Consider the following 25,849-nt stretch of genomic DNA (forward strand, 5'->3'; position numbering starts at 1 on the left):
AGAAGAAGAAGAAGAAGAAGAAGAAGAAGAAGAAGAAGAAGAAGAAGAAGAAGAAGAAGAAATTGTAAGTATAGAATAGTATTTATGTCGGGCCAAACATCAAGTCATGTACTTTGTCAAAGTTTAATATTGGTTATCTAAGACAATAATAGAAGGCTTTAAACTATCTCTTTGCAACATAAAACACATTAACTAAAAGTTCTTGTGATTTAGATAAAGAGCAGAATCATTGTGGTCTCTTCAGAAAATGCTTCCAGTAAAAAAAATACCATAGCTAATCAATTCAGATAGACACAATGAACAATCAGAAACCATCGTGGCTTAGGAACTCATTAAGGTCAGTGTGACTTAGACTCAAGGGATATGGCTTTCATTCACCCTTAAAAGTGACCTGGTTATGCAGAGCCTGAGCCATACTCACATATGGTTTTAGAGTTCCAGTCTCTGTGTGTGGTATATACTCCATGGCATTAACACTTTGCTAATAATTTGATGCCTATGTCAGCTATGTGCTGTAAACTTAATAAAAGTGACAAGGCATATATCAATGGACAAAGGACAAGTTCCAAGTTAACTGAGTGCCTAAACATATTCTTAAGCCTGTTTGTTGGCTATTTGTTTAAAGCTGTGTTTTCTTCTTTTTTTAATTACACGTGTGTATGTATGTGTGTGTATGAGGTGTATGCATATGAGTGCAGGTGTCCCTGGAGGCCAGAGGCATCAGATCACCCAGGAGCTGAAGTTATAGGTAGACCTAAACCCTCTTGATATGGAGGCTGGGAGCTGAACTCAGGTCCTTGGCAAGAGCAGTATGTCTTAACATCTGGGCTACCTTTCTAGCCCTAGATATTTGTTTTTAGTCTCTGTACTCTAACATTCTTCCTTGATATCAAATTTATATATTGACTGCTGGAGAGAAAACAAGCCCTGAAACATATAGTGCCTGAACAATCTACCGGGGAATGGAGGTTATTTCCCAGCATTGAAGTTGGCACCTAGGAAAATTCTCACATCTTGTTCAAATGAATGATTTTTGTACCTTTAGACCCTGAGCTCAATTCTTAGCTTAGAGCATGCTAACATGGAAGATAATGACACAGGATGTGAGCAGCACCCATCACTTCTTGCTTAAGACTCTCATCTTTTGTTTTTAGTACAGTTTGCCCGACAGTTCACACTGGGTTTAGTTGTTCATCTTTGCTAATAGAAAGAATATGTTGGACTGTCTTGGTCATATAGATGAATAGCTAAGTGTGAATACAACTGAGGGACGTGACTATTCAGCATGTGCAGGAGGAGAAGCTGGGGTGCTGGGGCGCTGGGGCGCTGGGGCGCTGGGGCTGGCCTTTGGCTTTCTAACCTTCTTTGTCTTTGATTTCTCATACATAATGCAGACCTATTTGATTGACACCTGAGTTCTGGGTGGGCTCAGGACAGGAAGGTGGCCACATTTGGTAGACTGGCAGGGTGAAGATTATCTTGGCTGGTGTGCCAAGGCCATCTTTGATTCAGATTACAGGCCCTGCTAGCACACAGGCTGCTGCCCACGGATCTTCCTCTGTGTTCTGATCACTGGCTCCCCTTTCTTTTCACCGTGTGTGTGTGTGTGTGTGTGTGTGCGTGTGTGCGTGTGTGTGTGTGTGGTGTGGTGTGGTGTGTAAAGTATCTGTGCTTTTCTGGCAGGATATTAACTGTAGGTAAAGAATCAATGTCAGAGGAAGTAAAGTGGGGTGATAATAGAAAAATCATTAATTTCCACCTTTGAGACACAAACTTTAATATAAATAATATTTCTCCATTAAGCAAAGCATCAAGAAGGCATAGTGGGAAGGAGGCTAGAATTGCTATAGGGCATCAAGTATTTGCACTGTGCTGCTCATGGTGGTCATGACAGGCCTGTCACAGTCACCGTGGTGGTGATGAGTCATGGATGACTATTTAAAACTTTCTATTCATCTTAGTTAGACACACTTCAAGTGCCTGGTGGATACAAGAGACAGGTGGCCACCTTGGGCAAAATGAGGCCGTCAGTAAGCTGCCTTCCATCACAGCAGAGAGAGAGCTCCTGTGGACTGTGCTAAGGAAGATGCGGACATCCTTGTCAGTAAGGTACTTAATTTGTTTAAAATAGACCTGCCTGTTACATTTTGTCCTCTTAACCAATTAAAGAAGCCAGTGGCATTTTTAGTTTTATATTCTCTGTTTTACACTCATATGTTCCTGTTGATTTGTTTGTGCCCTTTATTAACTGCCATTTTCTAAAATTTTTTCAATAAATGAAAGAAGATGTAAAAAAAAAAAAAAAAAAACAATGTCCTAGAAGTCTCTTCTGGAAATTTGATTTAAGAAGAAAGAAACAATTCTATGAAACTAGAAAGAGAAAGGGAGAAAAGGAAAGAAAAACTTGCAAAAATAATTTAAAACTATAGGAAAAATCTTTTCATAAAGAATCTGAAGCTGCTGCTCCGATGGGAACTGGGTTTGCTACAGACTGCATGTGTCCTCTTAGTGCCTTCCAAAATGGCTTCCTCCCTGTCAGCTGCAAGAAGGCAGACATTCAGGGATTTAAGTATCCTTGGTGCTGGCCATGGGAAGAGCATGAGAGGAAGGCCTCTGGCTCAGACGCAGGCAAGGATGATGATTTACAGTTACCTGGCACTCCTTAGCGGATGGCTGGAGAGCTGTTAGAGCTAGACCTCCATGAAAAGCTCTTCTTCCATTGGCACATATCTAAGGTAAAAATATAACAGTAGCAATAAGAAAGGCTACCGTAGATTTGAAACAGAGAAAGTAGGGGTGTACGGGGGGGGGGAGGAATAAGAGGTAAGGGAGATATAATTTAATTATATGATAATCTCAAAAATAAAAAAATTAAAAAGCTAAATTAGAAAACGACTATGACAATTAGTGCTGATTTACATAGAGAAAAAAGACAATAAATATAAATACATAACTTGGTTATCAATATGGCAGAGTAGAACCCACTATTTTAAAGATTTTTTAAAAGAACTTTTAATTGTATGCGGGCAGTGTGTATGCAAATACAATGGCGTTCTTGGGCAGAAGAGGGCATCAGACCCCTCGGAGCCGGAGTTGGCGTTCTTGGGCAGAAGACGGCATCAGACCCCGTGGAGCCGGAGTTGCTGGCAGTTGTGAGACCCTCAGTGTGAGTGCTGAGAACTGAACTTGGGTCTTCTGCAAAGGCTCTTAAGCCCTGAGTCATCTTACCAGCCCAGGGCACCATTTTTAAATGAAAACAGGAAAGGATTCTCCTTTAACTTTTTTTCCCCTTACTGTATAGGTTTAATAATATTTCTGTGGTTCCAAGTTCATCTCAAATGTTATTTCTTAACCATTTCCTTGTTGGTGTAATGCATGGTTCTTGCCTTATGAGTCCAGGTGAGGAGTTAACAGCTTTTAACTAGTTGGTTCTGAATACTCTAGGTATTCCATGTTTGAACCCATAAAGAAAAAATGAATTTTTTGAACTTTCTCTTTCAAATACAAATTATCTGGGAAAGAATGCATTCTTAAGAATAGACTATCATTTTTCTTCTGGAAAAAGTCAATGAAGGGTGTAAATCCTAAAATTTAACTGTACTGGAGAAGGGAACCATTTTGGGCTGATGTGTGAGAATCAGTATTTTACTAGGTTTCTGCAGGTGGTATCTTTCTAGAAATTAAATCGAAATGTCAGCTGACTATCAACACATTCCATCTGAAGGCTAGAGAGAGAGCCAGTGTTATCCCAGTTCTGTGACTTCGTGGCCCCATCAGCTGGCACGGGTCATCTCTCTATGCAGAAGAGAGCTCATTTTCCATATCCTCTCAGCTCACAGATTCCCTTCTGACCAGTGTAGAGTAATGTGAGGGCATTGGCTTCATTTCTGTTCTGTATTCCACATTTACGTCTTTGATCCGGGGCAAGTGAACATTTCGTGGGAAGACTTCATGAGAAAAGGTTTGATCTGAATAATTGTTTCCTTCCTTCCTCCTTACTTCCTTTCTTCCTTCCTTTTCCTCCTTCCTTCCTCCTTTCTTCTTTCTTTCTTCCTTTCTTCCTTCCTTTTTTCCTCCCTCCCTCTCTCCCTGAAAATGTCCCAGACTGCAAACAGCTCTAGTAAGATTGAGGCTAGCATATTTACATAAGAGTGCACTATTTTATACTCTGCAAATAATAAGGAATTAACATGTTATCAACACCACAATGTGAATGAACCTCAAAAATACTGTGTGGAAGGAAGCCTTCTATAGTAAACGAGAACCTAAGAGGTAGGTTTCTGGTCTAGAACTGATGGAAATAGTTTATGGAAGAAAAACCACCAGAATGGGGCTGCTCTGGAGCTCTGATGGAGATTTGGATGGAAGGGGTGAATCAGAATGTTCTAGGATGATGTTAACGTTCTATAGCCTATAAAGGTCTGAGTTATAATTAGGAAAGCACATTGTGCAAGTTTTATATGTTTTTAATGTCTGATAATGACTTTTAAAAGGGGTGTTGCTGAGACTGGAGGGATATCTCAGTCAGTGAATTGCTTACTTTAAAGCATGAGGACCATAGTTTCATTCCTGTCTCAAGTGTAAAAGGGTCCTTATGTTGCTCCATGCTTTGGAATCCCAGTCCTGGGGAAGTGAAGGCCAGTGAATCCCAAGGCTCACTGGCCAGACAGTGTAGTCAAATCAGTGCAGTCTAGAGCAGTGAAATGTCTTGGGTCAAGAAGAGATGGTTGGTGTCCTGAGAAGAAACCCTGGAGGTAGTCTCTGGCTTCTACATGCACAACACACACGGACATGCATGCGCACGTGTGCTCACACACATGTACACACATATGCAGGCACACATGCATGGACATTCACACTCATTGAAAAATGGTTTTGAAGGATAACCGAGCTTGCCATTCAGTTTTGGATTTGGAGATCCTTTCTCTGTCTCTGGATTCTCTTGTCATTGCTGGGAGGTCTCTTGTTCTAACTGTGGTGCTTCTGTGGGATCCTGCTGGCTGCTCTTATTAACACCTCTTTATCATTTGTGTTCTGTGCCCTTAGCATAGGTGAGTCGAAGTGAAAAAGTTTTTGCACTTATTCTCCTGAAAATCTACACATTTCCAAATCTCACTTTGCTGTCTTTCACCATTCTAGAAAATTCTTGACCACTATTTTTTAGCACAAGAGCTCCCTGTTTTCAGTACTGGCAGCTGGTAGGACTCCCTGCAGTCAGGCCTATCAGTGCCACGTTTCTGTCCTCCACAGTGCCTCTACTTTATGCAGAGCAGTCCTACCAACTGAGAGCTCAGCAATCCAGTGCTAACCTGTAGCACAACAGGAAATCTAGTTTCTAATTTTGATCATTGTATTTTTAATGTTAGGAATTTCTATTGCAAAAATGTTATTAATTTGTCATGCTTTCTTTACCATTAAATTTTTCTTTAAACAAAGAGCTGAGTGTATTGTTACATAAACCCAGCACTAAGGAGGCAGAGGCAGAGACAGCAAGATCTAAAGTTTTAGGCAAGCCTGGGCTACACAACAAGTCTCACTATAGCCAGAGCAACAAGAGACCCCAGCTCCAACAGCAAAAATGAACAACAATCACTCCTAACATATAAAATATGCTTACTTTACATTGTGTGTACAGTTTTTAAATTCTATTGTCTTTTGGTTCCCAATTGTATCATTTTTTTTCTCTCTTAAGATTTTCCTGCGAGTTCTGTCTTCTGCGGGAAGCAATTGTATGTCGTTGAAAGTATGAGCATTTCCCACATCTGGGTTAAAATATTTTTTATGAAGCCATTTTGCTTGCTCACACTGGGTACCCGGGGACACTGCTAATCTAGAAGAACTTTAAAATAAAATTTTTAGGTTGAACTGATCAAAATGGCCTCAACACATCTAAATGTATTCCTAGAACTGACATTTCTCTGGGGAGACGTTTATCTTTTTCTATTTTCAGAAATCCAAAACCAAGATTAGCAGCTAGTTCAGCTTCTGGGACACTGAGCTTGAAGTGACGTTCTCTATTGTGACTGTACAGAAGTCATTCTCTGCCTGGAGAACTTGGCCTCTGAGGATCAGTACACTTCTGTGGTGGTTTGAATATGCTTGGCCCAGAGAATGGCATATGTAGGTGTGCCCTTGTTGGAAGAAGTGTGTCACTGTGGGGGTGAGTTGGAAATCTTCCTCCTAGCTGCCTGGAAGACAGACTTCTGACTGCCTGTGGATGCAGACGTAGAACTCTTGGCTCCTCTCCAGTACCACATCTGCCTGCCTGCTGCCAGGCTTCCCACCTTGATGATAATGGACTGAACCTGAACCTGTAAGCCAGACCCAAATAAATGTTATCCCTTATAAGAGTTACCTTGGTCATGTGTCTCTTCTCAGCAATGGAAATCCTAACTAAGACAAGTTCCTAGGAAAATTCCTCTCTATTGCAATAACTCCTTTCCTTGGGTTTAGATCTGTAATGTATGGTGCCTGCCCAAACACTGGACATGTTTGTTCAACGCACACTAATGATGGGATCTTTTGTCAAAATAGACTTTATTTTCATTTGACTGTAAGTTTGAGAGACAGTGCCTTATACTTAGGCATATATGGTAACTTGTAATTCATTTTGTTCTCTTCCTTATATATATTAGACCATATATAAAAAATATAACCAATGCGTTTATGTAATGATATCTTATTCCACTTTGCATCTCACTTGCAGGGCCAGTTTCCAGTGGGAAGCAGTGACCACCTTATCCTTCCATCCCGATCTCACACCTTGCTGTCAAACCCACCCTCTCTGCCTCTAAAAATAAACAGAAATCCAATTAAAAACCGGGTGCTTGTTCTGCAAACACAGCTTTGCGCTAAGTCTCTTGGCCTCCCCTTCCCACCAGATTGCCATCCCTAAATACCCAGAAGCTCCCTTATAAAGACTCTGGAGCTTACACGGTTCTCTCTGTCTCTGCCTTTCCGTTCTCCAAAATCTCAGTTGTTGGATTGCCCTGTGCTATTGATTTGGGATCAGCTATTTTTGCTTCAATGGGAATGTTAAAACACTGTTCTCTTACATCTGCAAACATTCGGATTTTAGTGCAGTTTTTAAGGTCTTTAACTACAGTGGCTTCCACCCTCCCACGCCCACACCCACCCCCCACCCCCGAGCCCGTTCTGCTGTTACCACACGGATCTGGGATCTGACCTAATTTTAAAGGAGGATGTTTGAGTTGGGCTTCCTTTACTACATTTTACTGCAATCTTTCCTGAAAAACCTAATAATTCCAAACAAAAAAACAAAACAAAACCTTCACTGTCATAGAGAATGAGAGCCTTTAATTAGATCATTAAAGCAAAAAAAAGCAATCAAATAAATAAATGAACAAACAAAAAACAAAAAACCACCTGTGTGTTTTTATTCTTATATACTGTAAATGACTTTTAAAGATGAAAGAGAAAGAGAGAAAGAGAGAGAGAAAGAGAGAGAGAGATCTTTTCTTCCAGCAATCTAGGTGTTCTTTTAAGTTTCATGCTCTTAAGAGAGTGTTTTCCCTTCCCACCCAACTCAAAGGGTGAGACAGAACAGAGAGCAGAAGGATTTAAGAGACAGAAATCAAGGAGGCCTGAGGTGTCTTCTAGACTCGACAGAAACATTGTACTCAATATCTTCCACCATGGGATACCTGCAGGAGACCTGCAGAAGATCAAGCCAATGAGAAATCTCACAAGATCTGGGAAGGGCTTCATAAGACCCTACTCCTAACTAAAGAGTTACAGGTAGTTGATAGCTTTGGTGGTAGGAGCTAGGGAGGGGTGTGGTGTTGTAAGTGTGTGGCTTCTGGTAGGTCAACTATACTCTAGTGGATGGCCCCATACCTAGCAATGTATATATGGCACAAATTAAACTTGAAGGGTTATTAAAAAAAAAAGAAGAGCAAAGTTGGAGTGAGGTGGGGTAGGGCGAGGTTAGGGGGAGGAGTAAGAGGATAGTATAACCAAAGTACATTGTATGAAATTCTCAAAAATTCATAATGTATTTTAAGAATTAAAAAATTAAAAGAACAGTGTTTTTTATGGAGATATGATAGTCGTCTTTGTGACAAACACTTGAAAAAAAAGAATTCAACAGAGAAATATTTATGTTGGCTCAGAGTTCCAGGGATTCTCAGTCTATGACCAGCCTGCACTGTTGCTGTGGGTCTGTGGCATGGCAGAATGTCACTATAGCGAGAATATATGGCAGATCAAACATTGCTCACCATAGGAAGCAGAAAGACATGCACATAGGCAGAGAAAGGAGCAGGGATAGCATTTCTATATCCAGAGGACATCCCTAATAGCTTGTTAGCTCCAGCCCGTCTCTCCATTCTACTTTCTAGCACCTTCCAATCAAGCCTTCCAGTCCATCAAGAGGTTAGCTCATTGCTGAAGGAAGGGTTTCTATGATCTAGTCACTGAGAGCTTTCAAGAGTATAAGTCTTTTTGAGGAATACTCCAAATCCAAACTATAATAAATTCTCTTTCACATATCCAGGGACTTTGGGCTTCTAACAAAGGTTTAAGGAGTGGTATGAGGGGGAAGAGTTGAGAAAATAAAAACCTTTTGTTCTTCCCTCATGCCCCCTTCATACTCTCTGGATAATCTCAGATCACAAGTTGTTGCAATGTCCCAGGTGTCCCTATTTATCCATATTATATAGCACTGTCCAGGGAAGATATGAGCAAATGTCTACTTTCCCATTTAGGGAACCAATGACAGAGCAAAGTTACAGTGCCACCAAAAGTTAAAATTGAGTTTGGGTGATTCGAAGGCAGCTGCATCATCAAAAGCCTGTTGCAGCTGGATGACAACGTAGGAAAGCTGGAACCTTGGAGCCTTCTATATGACTTACAGGCAACTTGACATGCCAGAGAGTACCCTGTCCTTGGCAGTCCTTACTGCTTAGAGAATCTCCAGGTGAAAGAGGCTTTATGTATTTGCTAAGTTTCAGGGTCTTCCTAAAACTTGTGAGCTGCTTTCTCCCTGAGTATTAATAAACCTCCCTTCAAGATGAACTGTTTCAACTCCAAAACTGCTGCCCAAAAGTCCACTTAATATATTTTAACTTAATAAAGTTTGACTTGCTTTAATTGTGCAATAACAGAATAAACAAGATTATTTTGACCGCATTTCCACATACACACAGAGGCACTGCATGTTAGAAAGCTTTCCTCGGACTCCATTCTCCCTTCTACTAAGGCACAGGACTGCTCTGTTGCCTCCAGTGTCTGTGGTCTAACTTTTAGAGATTTCTGAAATTTGTGATACAGTTTTCCTGTCATAAACATAAAGATGCACCATTTATTTTTAGTCCATTATAACCTTATATCAACATAATACATCATCTCTAATACCTTTGCCATTAAATTGCATTCTTCCTAATATTAATACTGTCACGTGTTTTCTCCTTGGAAGTATTTCCATGAGACACCCATATTCCTACAATTTATCTTTGACTTTTTAAATAAAACTTGGTCTTGTTGGTGTCTGTCAGCACAGAAATGGGTTTTCTATTTACTTTAGCCTAAGAGGCACTTAGGTGTTGATAAGCCTTCCTTTGTACATTTATAGACTTGTTCCTAAATCATAAATATTTCTTTTTGTTTTCTTTCCATTATGAATTAGAAGTTTTTATTCTATATTTCTTTAATTTTGTATTGAATTTAAATATTTTAATTTCTAGGATTTTCAGAAACAGTTATAAGTTTGGGGGCTTGGGATAGGCTCAGTTGGTAGAAGACTTGCCTAGGATACTTGATGTTCTGGATTTACTCCTTAGAATTTCACAAACTGTACACGGTGACACACATCTGTAATCTCAGCATGAGGGGGGTGGAGCCAAGATGATCAGAAGTTCAATGTCATCTTCTGATACCCAGCATGTTTGGGGACAGTCTGAATATAAGATATCTTGTCTCAAAAAGGAAATAAGTAAACTGTATTGAATTAAAAATCTCAAAATCTAGATACAAACACCATCAGTCAAGTTTCTCTCAGGGTTTCTTGTTTGTATGTGTTTGCTTTGTTTTGGTTTCCTTTTGTTTTACTTGGGCTCACTCTATGTACCCCTGAAACTCCCTGTACGGACTAGTCTAGCAAAGAACTCAGAGATCTGCCTACCTCTGCCTCCTGAGTGTATAACTTATATCCAATTTGTGATAGTTTGAATGAAAATGCCCCCCCGTAGGCTCCTAGAGAGTGGCACTATTAAGAAGTATGGCTGTGTTGGAGGAAGTATGTTACTGGGGGCCCGACTTTGAGATGAACAAGCCAGGCCCATTGTTTCAGCTTCTTGCTGCCTGCTAATCCAGATGTTAAACTCTTAGCTACCTCTCCTGCATTATGTCTGCCTTCATGCTGCCATGCTTCCTACCATGACAATAATGGACTAAACCTGAACTGGAAGCTAGTCCCAATTAAATGTTTTCTTTATAAGAGTTGCCTTGGCCATGGTGTCTCTTCCTGGCAATAGAAACGTTAACTACTGCCCATCTCTTTCTGAGTGTTTTTGTTGTGACCATATGGCGTTACCAAAGATCCCTCACCCAAGACATCTGGACATCAAGACCAGAGGTGTCACTCATACCGTCTGACATCTATCTTCATGTGACCTCTCTAGCTGGTCCTAGCAAACAGCTCCACAAAGAGGCTGCTCACTTCCCTGTGGTAAGGCTCACTTCCCTGTGGTAAGGCACTGGGGTAAGGCTTACTCATGTAAGGCGTGCTGTGGTAAGGCTCACTTCCCTGTGGTAAGGCTCACTTCCCTGTGGTAAGGCTCACTTCCCTGTAGTAAGGCTCACTTCCCTGTGGTAAGGCATGCTGGGGTAAGGCTCACTTCCCTGTGGTAAGGCTCACTTCCCTGTGGTAAGGCTCACTTCCCTGGGGTAAGGCTCACTTCCCTGTGGTAAGGCTCACTTCCCTGTAGTAAGGCTCACTTCCCTGTGGTAAGGCTCACTTCCCTGTGGTAAGGCTCACTTCCCTGTGGTAAGGCTCACTTCCCTGTGGTAAGGCTCACTTCGCTGTGGTAAGGCATGCTGGGGTTCTTGCATACTGGTAGAGCTTCCTGCAGGCACCCAAGAAAAAGACAGTCTGAGTTTGTGAACAGCTGACTTAAAAGTTAGAGGAAGGAACAGGGGAAATGTAAGACCAGGCTAAAGTATCATTATCACTCCTAGGTTGAGAGTTTGAACTTCTGTTTCCCAAGAATTAATTACTTTTGATATAAGTTGTTGTGATTCCTTTTCTGTATCTGACACTTGGCTCATTGTTTTCTCTTTACTAGAATATGTAGGATTTTTTTCAGTGTTGGCAACAGAGCCCAGGTATCTTCCCAGGAATCACTGTAGCACTGAGCTACCGCTTGGGACCCTACTGTAAGGAATGAGGTGATCTGTGAACGGTTAGGTTTCACTTTGTCTTTCTATTGAGTGCTATCTTTATGTGTAGACTGGTTCTTCCTCAAAACATTCATCTTATAGATTCTGCTGGTGTGTGTTTTTTTCCACTGAGAATCTATATTTCCATTTTTAAATCTCTAAAAGCCCCTGCTAATAACTTTGTCTGTTGGGACGTGTGCTCATAAATCCCAGGCTAGCCTTGAACCCCCTACTGCCTCTACCTCCCAAGAGATAGGATTACAGCTATATGCCAACAGGTCCAGAATTTAATATTTTTGTACATACTTGAGTTACAATGTGCTATTTTGATACATGTGTACACTTAGGAATGTATGGTCAGGTTAAAACCCATCACCTCACATATCATATCTTTGTAGAGAGAATATTCAGAATCCATTCTATTATTTTTCTATAGTGCTATGGACTGAATGTGTGACCTCATGCCTATAAGGAAAATACAGTCTCACCAACTCCAGCCCCAAGAATCCTCTTTTAGTAATATTTGAATAACAATAATGTTCTTATCAACTAGGTTTGCCATGTTGCATGGCATTTCCTTGTCTACTCAATGTTCCCCTCTCCCAGCTCACCTGACCTACAGCCTCTGGTAACCCCCTTCACCTGACCTACAGCCTCGGGTAACCCCCTTCACCTGACCTACAGCCTCTGGTAACGCCCTTTCACTTGCTCCTATGACTTTGACATAGTCAACATTCCTCACTGAAGTGAGGTCTCTGCATTGTTTTGTTGTCTTTAGGTATTCCACATTTTCTTTTTTTGTTTGTTTTTGTTTTTGTTTTTTGTTTTGTTTTTTGTTTTTCTTTTTTGTTTTTGTTTTTTGAGACAGGGTTTCTCTGTGTAGCCCTGGCTGTCCTGGAACTCACTCTGTAGACCAGGTTGGCCTCAAACTCAGAAACCCACCTGCCTCTGCCTCCCAAGTGCTGGGATTAAAGGCATGCGCCACCACTGCCTAGCAGTACTCCACATTTTCATCACAATCTGTTCTTCTTGGTGTCCAGTGAAACATCTTAGTTGAAGTATTGTTTCTTTCTTTCTTCCTTCTAATTATTTCATTCACTCTCATGGTCCTTGTGTTGATTCTACTATTCAGTCCATTGCCTATACTTTAATTTTGATATGAATTCTTTGGTTTTAGAATTGCTTTTCATACTTACAGTATCTTCTGGGTTTTCTCCAAAGATAGTCAGCATATTATTTTTAATTCTTTTCTTATTTTGCTTATTTTGTTAGCTTTATTTCCTCAATAATTTTTTCTTTTCCATTCATCCTTAAATATGTGTAAGGGTTTCAAAGATTTTATTTTTATTTCTACTTGTATGTATGTATGAATGTGTATTTTGGTCCTCTAAAGAAACAAAATTAATGGAATGAATTTTAGATAGATAGATAGATAGATAGATAGAGATAGATATACACATATATATAGTACATGAATACAGATTATATACATACATACATACATACATATATACATACATCAGCAGTTCTCAATATGTGGGTCACCACCCCCACAGGGGTCATATATCAGATATCTGTCATATTAGATATTTATATTACAATTAATAACAGTAGGAAAATTACAATTATAAAATAGGAACAAAATAATTTTATGGTCGGGGTCACTACAGCATGAAGAACTGTATTAAAGAGTAAAAGCATTAGGAAGGTTGCAGACCACATATATATGCAAAGAACAAATGTTTTCTTTTATGTCATTTTTTTTAGGCTGCCATAGAAGCTATGGCCCACATTTAGGATAGTTCTTCCCACCCTAGATGGTACAATCAAGAAAGTCCCTCACAGCCGGGCAGTGGTGGCACACGCCTTTAATCCCAGCACTTGGGAGGCAGAGGCAGGTGGATTTCTGAGTTCGAGGCCAGCCTGGTCTACAGAGTGAGTTCCAGAACAGCCAGGGCTACACAGAGAAACCCTGTCTCGAAGAAAAAAAAAAAAAAAAAAGAAGAGCCTCACAGTGCTCAGCTGCTTGGATTTCAGTTGATTCTAGATGTGGTCAAAGTTGACAATGAAGATTAGCTATCTCAGTGTGTTTGTGTTTATGAATGTGTATGTGCATGCCACTTGTGTGGGTCTCTTCCGATTTCAGAAGAGGATGTCATACCCTGCAGATGTGAGTCCCCCTAACGTGGGTGCTGGAAGTGAACGCTGGTTCTCTGCAGGAGCAGGGAGGACTTTTAAATGCTGAGCTAGCTCCCCTTCTCCCCTTTTGTGTAAGGCTTGGTGAGCTGCTTACTTTTTTCTGTTCGCCTGCTTGCCTCTGAAGATTCTTTCTTGGACATGAGAGCAGATAGTCCACTGGTTTTAGTAAGAGTTCAATGGGCTTCCAAGGAAGAGAACTTACAGCATATTCCGTTCCTGAAGGCTTCTCAGTGTTTCTAGATTCTCTGGATTTCTGAATCTCAACCTTGACTTTTTGGCTCACACATGCATGTCACCTGCCCTAGTCTGAAGAGATGTGCAAACCAAATCTACTTAAATCAAGTATGGGGAGGAGGGAGAGGCCAGATAGCACGCTGCCTGTATCCATTTTCTTGAGTGATTACGTTGATGCTTATACCATGGCAACTCCTTCTGGTTTTTATTTTCACAGATCTAGGTCCATACTCTCATCTCAAACAAACTTCATTGCCTTACATTGATCTTCCATACTAAGTTTCCACATATAATTCCACGTGAGAACAAGTGAATGAGTCTTTAAACTCTACAGACATGATCTTGCTTGATCATGTGCTCCCTTGGGAGCATGATTTGTGTTAGGCCTTAAACATCCTTATTGATGATATGACTGTTGGTCAGGTAGCCATGTATTAGTATTTGGGGAAAGGTCTTTCATTATTAGGAGAAGAGGACCTCGCTAAGCCTAATGGTAATAACTATTATATCAATAGTTTCTTCACAGATTAAACTGACATTGGTTTTTTATGTAATTTGCTCAAGTGTTGTAATTGCTGTAAATATCTCTGCAGTCCCAAAAGTTCCTTAGATGTGGTGTTGGGTCTTGGATGAGCTTAGGAAGGACTTGAAAGGAGGTAGCCTCTAGTCTTCTAAGGATTTGACAACACATGAACAGGGGTTGCAATCAGGCTTTGCAAGTACTACAGGTGCTAGAGGGTACCCTCTGGCATGGCTAGGATGGAAACATCCCTGACCTCTGGAGACTCATGCTTTGTTCAGTTTTCAGTATTCTGCAGAGCAGTATAGGTAACATTGGACAGGGAGTCGATTTTCTATTATTTGACTGGGGTGGGTGGAATAATTTTAATTGCTAAGAAATTGCATTTTCATTGTAAAGCAATTCAAGTTATAGCAGATTCATAATGCAGCTATTGTAAAAATGACATTTCAGTGACATTTCTGTGAGAGGTACATGGTGATTTTGCAAATGACATGGTGAGGGCACCGCAGTTATGTGAATAACACGTTTTCACAATACATGTGCTAGGCTCATAAATAACGACGATGGTGATAATAGTAATAATAATGGCATTCCATGAAGGGAAACCCTTTTATCTCTACAAGCCCAAAGTGCTTTAACTCACACCTGTCCTTGCTACACTTTACTAAGGTAACTGGCTTTGACTGTTCTAGGGGGAAGCAAACTCAGGAACCAGGTAGCTGTTCCAAACTTCAGCAGATTCATGACAGATATAGAATACAAACTCTATTTTCTTCTTAAGAAGGCTTTTGGGATGACTCGCCAAATGAGTATCATGAAGGGACTGGAAATGGTATTTTTTTATTGTAGATATATTGCCATCAGTCTTTAGGTGCAGGGTAGGTGAGTAATTATCATGTTCCCACTTCATGTGCATAAAAGAAAATATTGCATTGTTTTATTTCCTAACAAGGTGACTTGCTCATTTCCAACCCAGTTATAGAACATCCTCCCAAGTTAAATGGGTAAGCTGCTTTTGTTAGCCTGTGGGCATATTATTCCCACAGTAGATATGCCATCATCATTTTATTTTCATAATGTCATTATCATGTCATTAATATAGAAAGTCTCCATTTTCCCCTTCAACATATATTTTAAAAGAAAAATTGCTCCTTAGCAACAATGCTGCCAAGTTTTGAAAACAAGGTCTGGAGTGATAGCCATCAGTGCGAGTAGCGCAAATGCTCAGCAATCTGCCGGGATGTCACCAGCATGACACCTTAAACACTCCAAACCAAAGGAGACATTTGCATTTATTTATATACCTTTTGACCAAATGTCTCTTTTTTTTTTCTTTCCAAGACAGAGTTTCTCTGTGCAGCCCTGGCTGTCCTGGAACTCACTCTGTAGACCAGGCTGGCCTCGAATTCAGAAATCTGCCCCCAAGGGCTGGGGTTAAAGGCGTGCGCCACTACTGCCCGGCTTGACCAAATATCTTAATGGCTTCTTTTGTTGATTTTGTCTCAGTTTTTACAAATGAAATAGTCAAGTTTCTGTACTCAGTATTCTGATAATTTTTAAGACCTGAGGGCCTGTGAGGCAGAAGACAGGAGAAGCTCTTACCCATTAAGTCTGGAAATGAAGAAGTCAGCCCAGGGCATCTTAATGGAGATCTTAGCATTGTGAGTGATCCAAGCAGTGTGTGTATCCTACATTTTAAGGATTTGGGATCAATGTCTAATGGCATGCCATTCGCTTTTAAAGATTTTATTTTATATTTTTAATTCTGTCTAGTGTCTATGTACGTTTCTGGTGGCAGGGAATTGGGGAAGTGACTGGTTTGTGTGAAATCAATGTCCATGGAGGGCAGCACTGGCACTGGGTTCCCAGGAGCTGGAGTCCCAGAGGGTTGTGAGCTGCTGGGTGTGGTTACTGTGAACTGAACTCAGGCCATGAGCAACCGTCACACCAGCCTCACCCTGTTCTTGGTATCTTACACTCAGTTGGTGATTTGACCTGTTGTTAAACATGCTGCAGCCTGGCTTTCTCCATTCTTGAGGGGAAGGAAACAGTATGGAGGATGACATGCAGAAATTCCAATTTGACCCATTTGAGAGAAATCTAGCTGTAACGGTCATTTCCTTTGCATTAAATTGCCATTGGAATCATGCTTTGCCAGTTTGTCATTATGTCTTTGGTATTTTGAAAGGCTGAGAAGGTTAACTTTTGTTTATAAAATCTCTCATCCTACTGTACTTTCATTTCTTTATCAGCAATGAGTATCACTCCAAGCTAATTCCATTCTTGGAGTGTCGCCACACCAGTTATCAGAGCCCTGAAATAAGACTTCGAGGCTGGGATGCACACACTGCTTGGATCACTCGTCTCATGATGCTAAGCCCTCCATTAAGGTGCTACAGGGTGACTTCTTCATTACAGCTTACAGGCAACAGCTCCTCGTTTCTCTGCCACACAGGGCTTTCAGGCCTCCTGTCAGTGTTCACTCGATTACTAAATGGCAAGGTGTATCAGTGCATGTTAAACTGTGATGCAAATTAGCCACAAAACATTGACATTGTAACATCTGCAGAGGAGTCGTCACTGTGTCAATAATGATAAGTAATACTGCCATTTCTCTCCCATGGCTTCAGCTGAGAGAGACACTCAGAGCCAGCACAGGGAGGACTTGTCTGCATCTCATTTTGTGTGTATTTTTTGTACAAGGCTATTTGCAAAACAAAAGAAACTATATTCAGACCATAAGATGGCTCAGCTGGTAAAGGCACTGCTACTAAGCCTCTGATCTGAGTTTCATCACCACCCCAAATAGTAAGAGAGTTGACTTTCACAAGCTGTCCTGTGACCTTCACACACATGCCATGGCACACATGCATGAGAACAGATGGACCTCTGTGTGTGTGTGTAAGCACACACACATACAGGATAGATAGATAGATAGATAGATAGATAGATAGATAGATAGATAGATAGATGATAGATAGATAGATAGATAGATAGATAGATAGATAGATAGATGTAATTAAAAAGAAGCATATCCAGAGACTTCCATGTAAACTAACACTCAACATGGCGGGTGGTTGGCCAGGATCCAGAATGAGCTGTAGTTGGATGGGGAGACCTGAGCTGTTTAAAAACTCTTTCTAACTGGAGGCCTTAGATGTATATGGCTATTAAAATGAGTGAAGGTTCATGAAGGAAAAGGCAGCCATATGTCCTTGGTAGCCTTTGCTCCTCTGCCAGTTACAGAGGGAAAGAGACTAGGCAGGGTCTCTACCCTTAGCACAGCTTGGGACAACAGAGTGACCACCAGGACTTCTCAGGTCAGGGAGGTGGAACTTTAATTTTTTCAAATCCTATTTTTAATAATGGTTCTTAAACATTTTAAGTACCCTTGTAGCCCACCACCTACAAAAGGTAGGATTCGGGGTGGGGGAAGTGGGCCTGTTTAGAAAGGTTCTTTGGAGCAATCCCCACCTGTGCTGTCTGGAAATCAGCAGTTCAGTTCACAGGTTAGCAGGCAGCAGCAGCGACAGCTTGATCCACTCACAAACACTTCGACAGCAATCCAGTTCAATAAAGTTGGGTTAGCAACAGTGGTGACACAACCTAGGAGAGGCAGCTAGACCTCAGCTTTGGCTCAATTCAGCGGGAGGGACCAAATAGGAACTCCAGGAGAAGTTCTCAGCTGTGCCACCTCAGGGAAGCAAAGATCAGTAAAGACTTGAGACCTATAAGAGTTGCACAGTCAGCTGTACCAACAAGTCAGGCTCTGTCTGTGTCACTCCATGGAGTCTTCTCCAAACATCATGTGTCCTCCATGTGCCTGGTCTCAACATGGGTCTTGCCCCAGCACATGCATCCAATAGGTCTGAGTTCGCACAGTCCCGACAAATACGCATTGTAAGGTGGACCAATTCATGTGTGTCATTAGCAAAGAATCCTTCATCAGGTGTTCTTTCATGTGCTTGCTTTAGCAGAACATCCTCTCTTCTGTGTCTACTTCAGTGAAATGTTCCTTCACGTGTCTGCCTTAGCTTTTCACACCTGTGTCCACTTTAACCAAATGTTCCTTCATGTATTTGCCCCAGCAAAACATCACCCAACACAACTGACTGTCCAAAGAACCTTTAAGCTTACACTTCAGGAAGGGACTTCATAGAGACAAACCCTCAGTGGGGTCTTCCAAGGGGGAACTTAGAGACCTATTAGGCTACTGTCTCCAATCTAGAAACAATCTATGGAGAAACCTCAACATTCAGGTCCACTTTCCTCTGGAATGTATCATTCATGTGTCATCATTCCATGCCTGCTTCTAAGCACAGGCAATGGGAATGCTCTGTATGAAGAGTGACCTTGGAATACTTGGAGCTCTTCAGGGCCCACTCCCATGTTGGAACATGAATCCTCAATTATTAGCTTCCATTTAGATTACAGAACGCTTGTCCTGTTCATGGTTGGAAAACCAACTCTATTTCCACAGAGAGCTTGATAAAGGAGAACACGGTTTACCTGAGTTTAGGGCTGAGTTTCAGGTAGTTAATGAAATAGGAACCACTTTGCCTAACTGAGGGAAAATTTAACAATGTTTGATAGAATTTGGTGGTGTAACTGATGCATTGGTGCTTGAAAAGCTTTGGACGGGACTCACTGCTTAGCTCTCCCAATTTACTGTTTTGTTGTCGTTATTGTTTTGGGTTTAGGTTTTGTTGTTGTTGTTTTGTTTTAACTCCAGCCTGGCATCTTGTTAAGCCACCCAGAGACTTGCTGACCTGCTAACAGATTTCTCAGTGTGCAGTAGCATTGTGGACCACAGAGCAGTAATTTATTACTTCACACATTTCACCAGAAGAGCTCATTTTGGCACCTGAACATGAATTCCACCTTGGTCCCATGCTGCTTATGACTCTGAATCATGTGATGTGGTAGGCACCATGAGCCACCCAAAACCATGGCAGCTTGACAAAGAATAGACACTGTCATTCGAAGCTCCGAGGCCTGTGTGTGCTGTGGGAGGGGGAGACTTGGCCTTACCCAGCTACTCTCACGTATTTCTTCAGAGCTGACATAACCAGTGTGTGTCCTGAGTGCCTGTGACTTCATTGTGGGTCTCCTATTCTCCTTTGTTGCTCTCCTTCAGTTCATAGACAACAGCTGCAGCCAGCAGCCAGTCCACACAGCACTGAGCTGAGCTGTCCGGCTTACAGCTGGACCTCTCCCAAGGGCTGATTTTATACTAGTGAGTCAGGTTCCAAATATTTCCTACTTCATGCAAGATAAATAAAATACACTGAGGAAATGACTCTTAGGTCTACAAGTCACCAGACTGGCCAGATATCATTGTGAAAATTGGTTGCACTATTTGTTTGGGGTTTATTAAATTAATTTGTGTGGGGGTGAGTATTTTTTGTATTTGTGCATTATGGCTTTCTGAAGCTTGAATAGAGGTCACAGATTAGATTCACTCATTGTGAATACAGCTTCGTTGTATAGAAGAGGAAATCTCGCTTCTATTCTGATTTTGTTCTTTTTCCCTCCACCTCACCCTCCTCGTCGTCAATCCTTCACCTCCCACCTTTCAAGCTAAGAGATCTGCAACCAGAGGTTAAATAAAGGAGCTATGCCTTTAAAACTAGAGGCAGCAAATGGGTTTTAATAACCCAACGGGACCTTGGTCATCATAACATTTAATCTGCATTATATCCCATTTCCTAATCACTGTTTCTATTCCAATTGTAAGCAGAGAGAGGGGGCGAGTGGGATGTTTCAGACAAGTGCCAGTAAAACAAGTTCGCCTTACAGCTGGTGAGCCTCACACAACATGCTCGCAGTGCCTTCTGGCCACATTCAATCAGATGATCTCATAAACTCAAAATAATCACCCCTAATACTAATACCTCTTCTCCTTCATTGTTGCCGGTCTCTATGGCGCTGCATTCGACTGTGAAAAATTTACCGCCATTATTACCCTCAGTGTCTCTCTCTCTGAAATGTGATATAATTGCAGAATCCACACCTGTTCCACAGTTCAATAGAATTCTGCTTTCATGGAGGCAGACTTTCAAATCACTCACACACACACGCACACATGCACACGCACACACACGCACACACGCACACACACGTACACTTGTGTACATACACACACACACACACACACACACACACACATACACACATACACATACAGTGGTAATTAACCAGGGGTTTAGCTGAGGCCAAAAAAATAAATTAATAAAGAGGGTGAATTTATCAGAAAATAACCTGGGGAGGAGGAGGGAAAGGCTTTGCTTCGTGGTCACTGGAAGATTGCTGATGGGTGCATAAATAAGGCATGCTGGAACATCTGTTCTTTGTTGTGCATTCGGCTTTTTAATGTGTTCAAAGAGCAGCTCTGACGCATCGCTGACTACCACTCCCCATCCGAGCAACATTTTACCAGAAAATAATAAACCTTCCTGGTGGGGTGCAGGGAGCCAAGGCATTTGGGCAATGCCATTAATTTGGAAATCTCTCTCTTTTTTAGGATTTAAAAATCTCTCTCTCTCTCTCTCTCTATTTCTCCCTCTCTCTCAACATTGCACAAATTTGGGACCCAGCCTAGTATCTCTGTCAGCCTAAATATTAAATCAGTCTGAATGTCTATTCAACCTTCTTAAAAAAAAAAAAAACAGCAAAGGAAGGGGGGAGTTCAAATCAAAGTTTATACACCTCCTACCTCCCAGCTTGGCTCTTAATTCTATTAATGTTAGCTCAGATCTATTGGGATTTTTTTTTAACATTTTCCAGTATTTATTTGCACTGATAAAATTCAGAGGCAGCTGAGGCCCCTGACAGTTGAACAATATTGGCTGGTTATTTTGATACAGTGTGGCAGGCAGCAAAAGCTTAAAAATCAGAGCGTCCTAAACGGGGGAAAAACCAGCTTGAATTCTAAAATAAAATTTTAGCAGCATGGATTTCTCTTGCCATAGGCTATGGGGCTACTATGAATTCCAGATGCATTTCCTGAGCTGTCAATGAGGTGGAAAGATGGGATTGGCATTACGAAGATTTGCTGCGTTGCGGCTCCATTCTGTGTAATTGCAATGGAAGGTATAGATATTAAGCCACCACCCAAGAAGAGCTGTTTGTGCACACACGGTATGGGAACAGTTCACCAGACAAACATGGGACCAGGATGGGGGTTTCTTTATGCCACTTGATTTGGCTTTTACACATCTTTCCTTTTAGGTCACAGCTCATAAGCACTGCAGTCCAGGCAAGCTAGAGATGGCTTCCAAAGGGATTGACTACACGGTGTGAAAGTGAGAGGAGATTCACTGGGCATGCACTGTTATGAAAATTCTTTCTAGCCTTCACTCTTTATCTTCTCCAATGTCTGGCCTCTGGTCCTCATATTCTTGGGTTGGCCTTCCCTCTTCCTTTGGTAGTTCCCATTTGATCTGTGCTCCCCAGTTTCTCACAGCAGCCTTACAAAGTTGAACATCAACATGTTTTAACTTAAGGATAAGGAGAAGACTCAATGGGCAAAGTGATTGTCATATAAGCATGAGAGGCTAAGTTCAAATGTTCAACACCCACATAAGATCCATGATGAAAATGTCTCCTATAATCTAATTGGGGGAGTGTGAGACAAGCAATTCTGGGGGCTCAAATACTGAGCATTTGGTATGCCAAAAGACCTTGCTCAAAAATAAGTTAGAAAAGTGATGGAGAAAAATATGCAATGCTGACCCCTGGTCTACACACACACACACACACACACACACAAATGTACCTCCACACACCAACACACACAAAAATAATGTCATATAAAGATTTTGGATTTGTGGTACTGAAACTAATGATGTTTAGGAATCCTATAGAAAGCCAGAGAAATGAATGGGTGTGCAATTAAGAGCATTGTTTACTCTTTTTAGAGAACCCAGGATCAGTTCCCAGCACCCAGCTAGAGGCTCATACAGTCATAACTCCAGTTCCAGGGCAGTCAATGCTTTCTTCTGGTCTCTGTGGGCACCAGGCATATATGTGGTATACGCACATACATTCAGGCAAAACACCCAAATACATAAAATATAAATAAGTAAGTCTTGTTTTTAAATCCTACCGAATATCAGGGTATAGTGGTATGCACAAGGAATTCCAGCACTGAGGAGTTCAAGGCCAGATTTGGCTATAGTAAAACACTAGCTCACAAAGGGCACAAGCAAAACAATACGAAAGAATGGCAGGTCTCCAAAGGTCTCATGCCGCCCTGGCTGTCCTGGAACTCACTCTGTAAACCAGGCTGGCTTCGAACTCAGAAATCTGCCTGCCTCTGTCTCCCAAGTGCTGGGGTTAAAGGCGTGCACCACCACTGCCTGGCTATGACTGTGCTGATAGTACTATAGTGACTATGCTCACAGTAAGTACTGCAGTGGCTGCTCACAGCACTACAGCCTAAGCAGTGTTCTATATGCAGAGTGCAGAGAAACTTCACTCTACTTCAAGCACCACCAACATGTGTACATGTGTGAGTGAATAATGATTTAGGGACAGCTAAACAATTTTAACAAAATTTAATTACCTTAAAACTGAAAGGTATATTTTATGGCTTTGTGGTTAGGTCAGTCCATATACAAAACCACTGCACGTAATCAGTATTCAGTTGGTAAATTTTACAATAGCAACCCTTGAAAACCCATTGTAGTTATCGCACAGTCCCTTCATTTAAAGACTTGTAATTCCCAACCCCTCTAGTGAAGCACTCTGTAGTAACTCTCTTAGGCAAAAGGCCGCTCATGGATTCACTCAACACCACACTACCCAGACTGAAAATAAGATGTGGAACAGGTTTATTTCACTTGTTTGGATGAACCCCTAAGGCAGGTGAGCCAGCCCTGTCTGTGCTTCTGTTCCCATGCATTCCCAAGCTCAGTCTTGCCTTCTTTGATCAGGATGTCAAAAAAAAACAACCTTAAAGTAGGAGCAGTGTGATTCTGACACTGAATACTTGTGTACAAATCAGCTGCCTGACCTCAGGACTCTCCCAAACCGTGCAGTTTCTATTAAGACTCTGAGGTGAATGGCTCTGTGTCCCTTAGCTATGGAGAAACTATGGCTCAGTATGGGGAGGAGTAAGCCACTGATCCTCTTTGTGGGTGGTCTTCTCTGTAAATTACCCTAGGTTGAAGACAACTACATTGATGGAGGAGTTGCCACATCCCTAGGACCGGCAAGATGAGCTTGCAGAGTTCTACTGCCTGTCTTCTCTTTCAGAAGCAGTCTCAATTCTAGAACTACCGATAGTGCTGGTAAGGACATCACTGAGACCACTCGACTCAGCTTGCTTCTCTTTCTCCTTGTCCATAATGTGTCAATCTCAAGATCATTCTTAACAAAGTTTGGCGTGTTCAGCTGTTTCAGAATCTTCCCCTGAATGAACCCCTACCCAAATTGTATCTGAATCTTTTGTTCAGTTACCACTGTTGCCTTTGACAGAACTAACCACTACTGAACACTTGTGTAGCTAACCACTACTGCACACTCTGGCTAACTAACCACTAGTGTACACTCGGTGAAACTAACCACTACTGCACACACTCTGGCTAACACACTGCTATCCATTTCTCTTTTCATTGTTTGGTTAGCATATCTGTCAACGGAAATTATTTGAATGCTCCGTTCGTTCCATTTCTGTTGTGATAACACAATGTGATAGTTTGAATGGAATGTTCCCTGTATTCTGAGGTATCTGAACGCCTGTTCTCATTTGCTATGCTATTTGGGAGGCTAAGGAGGTGTGCTTGTGCTGGAAAAAAATGGATCGATGGGAACAGCTGGGAGGTTTAAAAGCCTCCCACCATTCCCAGCCTCTCTACCTCTCCCTTCCCCTCCCCCTCTTCCTATCACTCCCCGTCCCCCTCCCCCTCTCCCCTTCCCTTCCCTCTCTCTCCGTCCCTTCCTCTTCTTCTTCCCTGCATACCCCTACCCCACTCTCTGCTTCCTTGAATTTGGGGATTCTTAACTCTCTGGAACCATAATCTCCAAATTAAGGACTTTTTTCCATAACTTTTTTGGCTGTGTGTTTGTATGTTTTAGCACAGCAATAGAAAAGTAACTAATGCAAACACCTTGACAAAGAGCAACTTAAGGAAGAAAGGATTTATATCAGCTTATAGTTCCATAGGAGAAGGAACCCATTTATGGTAGAGAAGGTATGAGGCCATGCATGGGTAGCATGACAACGAGGGTGGCAAGTGGCCAATCACATTTACATCCTCACAAAAAGGGAGGGTGCCACAGAATCAACTAACCTGGGCTCACAGGGCTCACAGACACTGAACCAACAACCAGAGAGCTTGCGTGGAACTGACCTAGGCCCTCTGCACATGCTACAGTTGTGTAGCATGTTGTTCTTGTGAGATTCCTAACAGTGGGAACAGGGGCTGTCTTGGACTCTTTTGCCAACTTTTGGGACCCTTTTCCTCATACTGGGCTGCCTTATCCAGCCTTTACATGCCTAGTCTTACTGCAACATGAGATGCCAAGTTTTATTGGTATACATGGGAGGCCCACCCTTTTCTGAATAGAAAGAAGAGGAATAGATTGGGAGGGGCAGAGGGGAGGTGGAGGGAGGGAGTGGGAGAAGAAAGGAGAGAGAAAGTGGAGTTGTATGTAAAAAAATAATAATAAAACAAAAAAGAGAGGCACATCCTAGAGACTCTCTGGTGTATAGATCCTCTAGAGGGTCTATGGCCTCCACCATACGTTCAAACACATAAGCCTATGGGGAATATTCTCACTCAAACCATCACAGATACCTTGAGTTGGGAAAAAAGGAGTTATAGTTTTTCTCACTAATAATAAATACGAGTATTGTTTTATTTTAAACATTTTCATACAACAGCAGTACATTAAGGAAAATTAAAATTATGTGAGGTATAGGTATCATTGACAGATATAGAAGTTGGAGCACTTATAGCATAAGGTCGAACCCAAAGTGACTTAAATATTGATAAATAAAACAAAAGAAAATGGTTGTTTCTTTACTGGTAAGAATTTTAGAAGTAGGAAAATTCTAGATTTGATTACTTAGTTAATGGATAATAGTACCAAGGTATACAAACTTCCTTCTATCCTTCCATTTCTTTATCTCCTATATAAAAATCACATTTTCAAAGTTCAGAAGACACACATTACATGCAGCCAACAACTAGATTCATAGAAGGGGACACAGGCTTTCCTTGGGTCCAAGGACAATATCATATTGATCAAGCTGCCTTGGTAAACATTACTCATATGAGTCTCACAAGAAATCTTTCTATTATTCTTTCTTAAAACAGCAACTGATTGCAAGAATAAAGTTACCTCCAAAGTGAGACCAAATGCTTTGCTTGACATTTGTAACTCTTGTATCAAATTTGAAGAAATGGTCTTTATAAGTTACTCTTTCTCTGAGATGAATGCTTTTCCAAATTATCACAGCTAATGAATCAACTTCTTACCCTCACCTAA

At 41.4% G+C, this 25,849-nt stretch overlaps 1 long non-coding RNA gene across 3 annotated transcripts in view; it reads right to left on the reverse strand.

The window, feature by feature from the left end:
- LOC116074933 overlaps window positions 1-25,849 on the reverse strand; it is a 43,483-nt gene that overhangs the window by 2,006 nt on the left and 15,628 nt on the right. For all 3 annotated transcript variants that reach the window (XR_004112350.1, XR_004112349.1, XR_004112351.1), the window contains exon 5: window positions 2,653-2,730. This is a non-coding gene — a long non-coding RNA (uncharacterized LOC116074933). The remainder of the gene's footprint in view (window positions 1-2,652; window positions 2,731-25,849) is intronic.

The sequence above is a fragment of the Mastomys coucha genome, unplaced genomic scaffold (assembly GCF_008632895.1).
Source record: "Mastomys coucha isolate ucsf_1 unplaced genomic scaffold, UCSF_Mcou_1 pScaffold3, whole genome shotgun sequence".
Classification (NCBI taxonomy): Eukaryota; Metazoa; Chordata; class Mammalia; order Rodentia; family Muridae; genus Mastomys; species Mastomys coucha.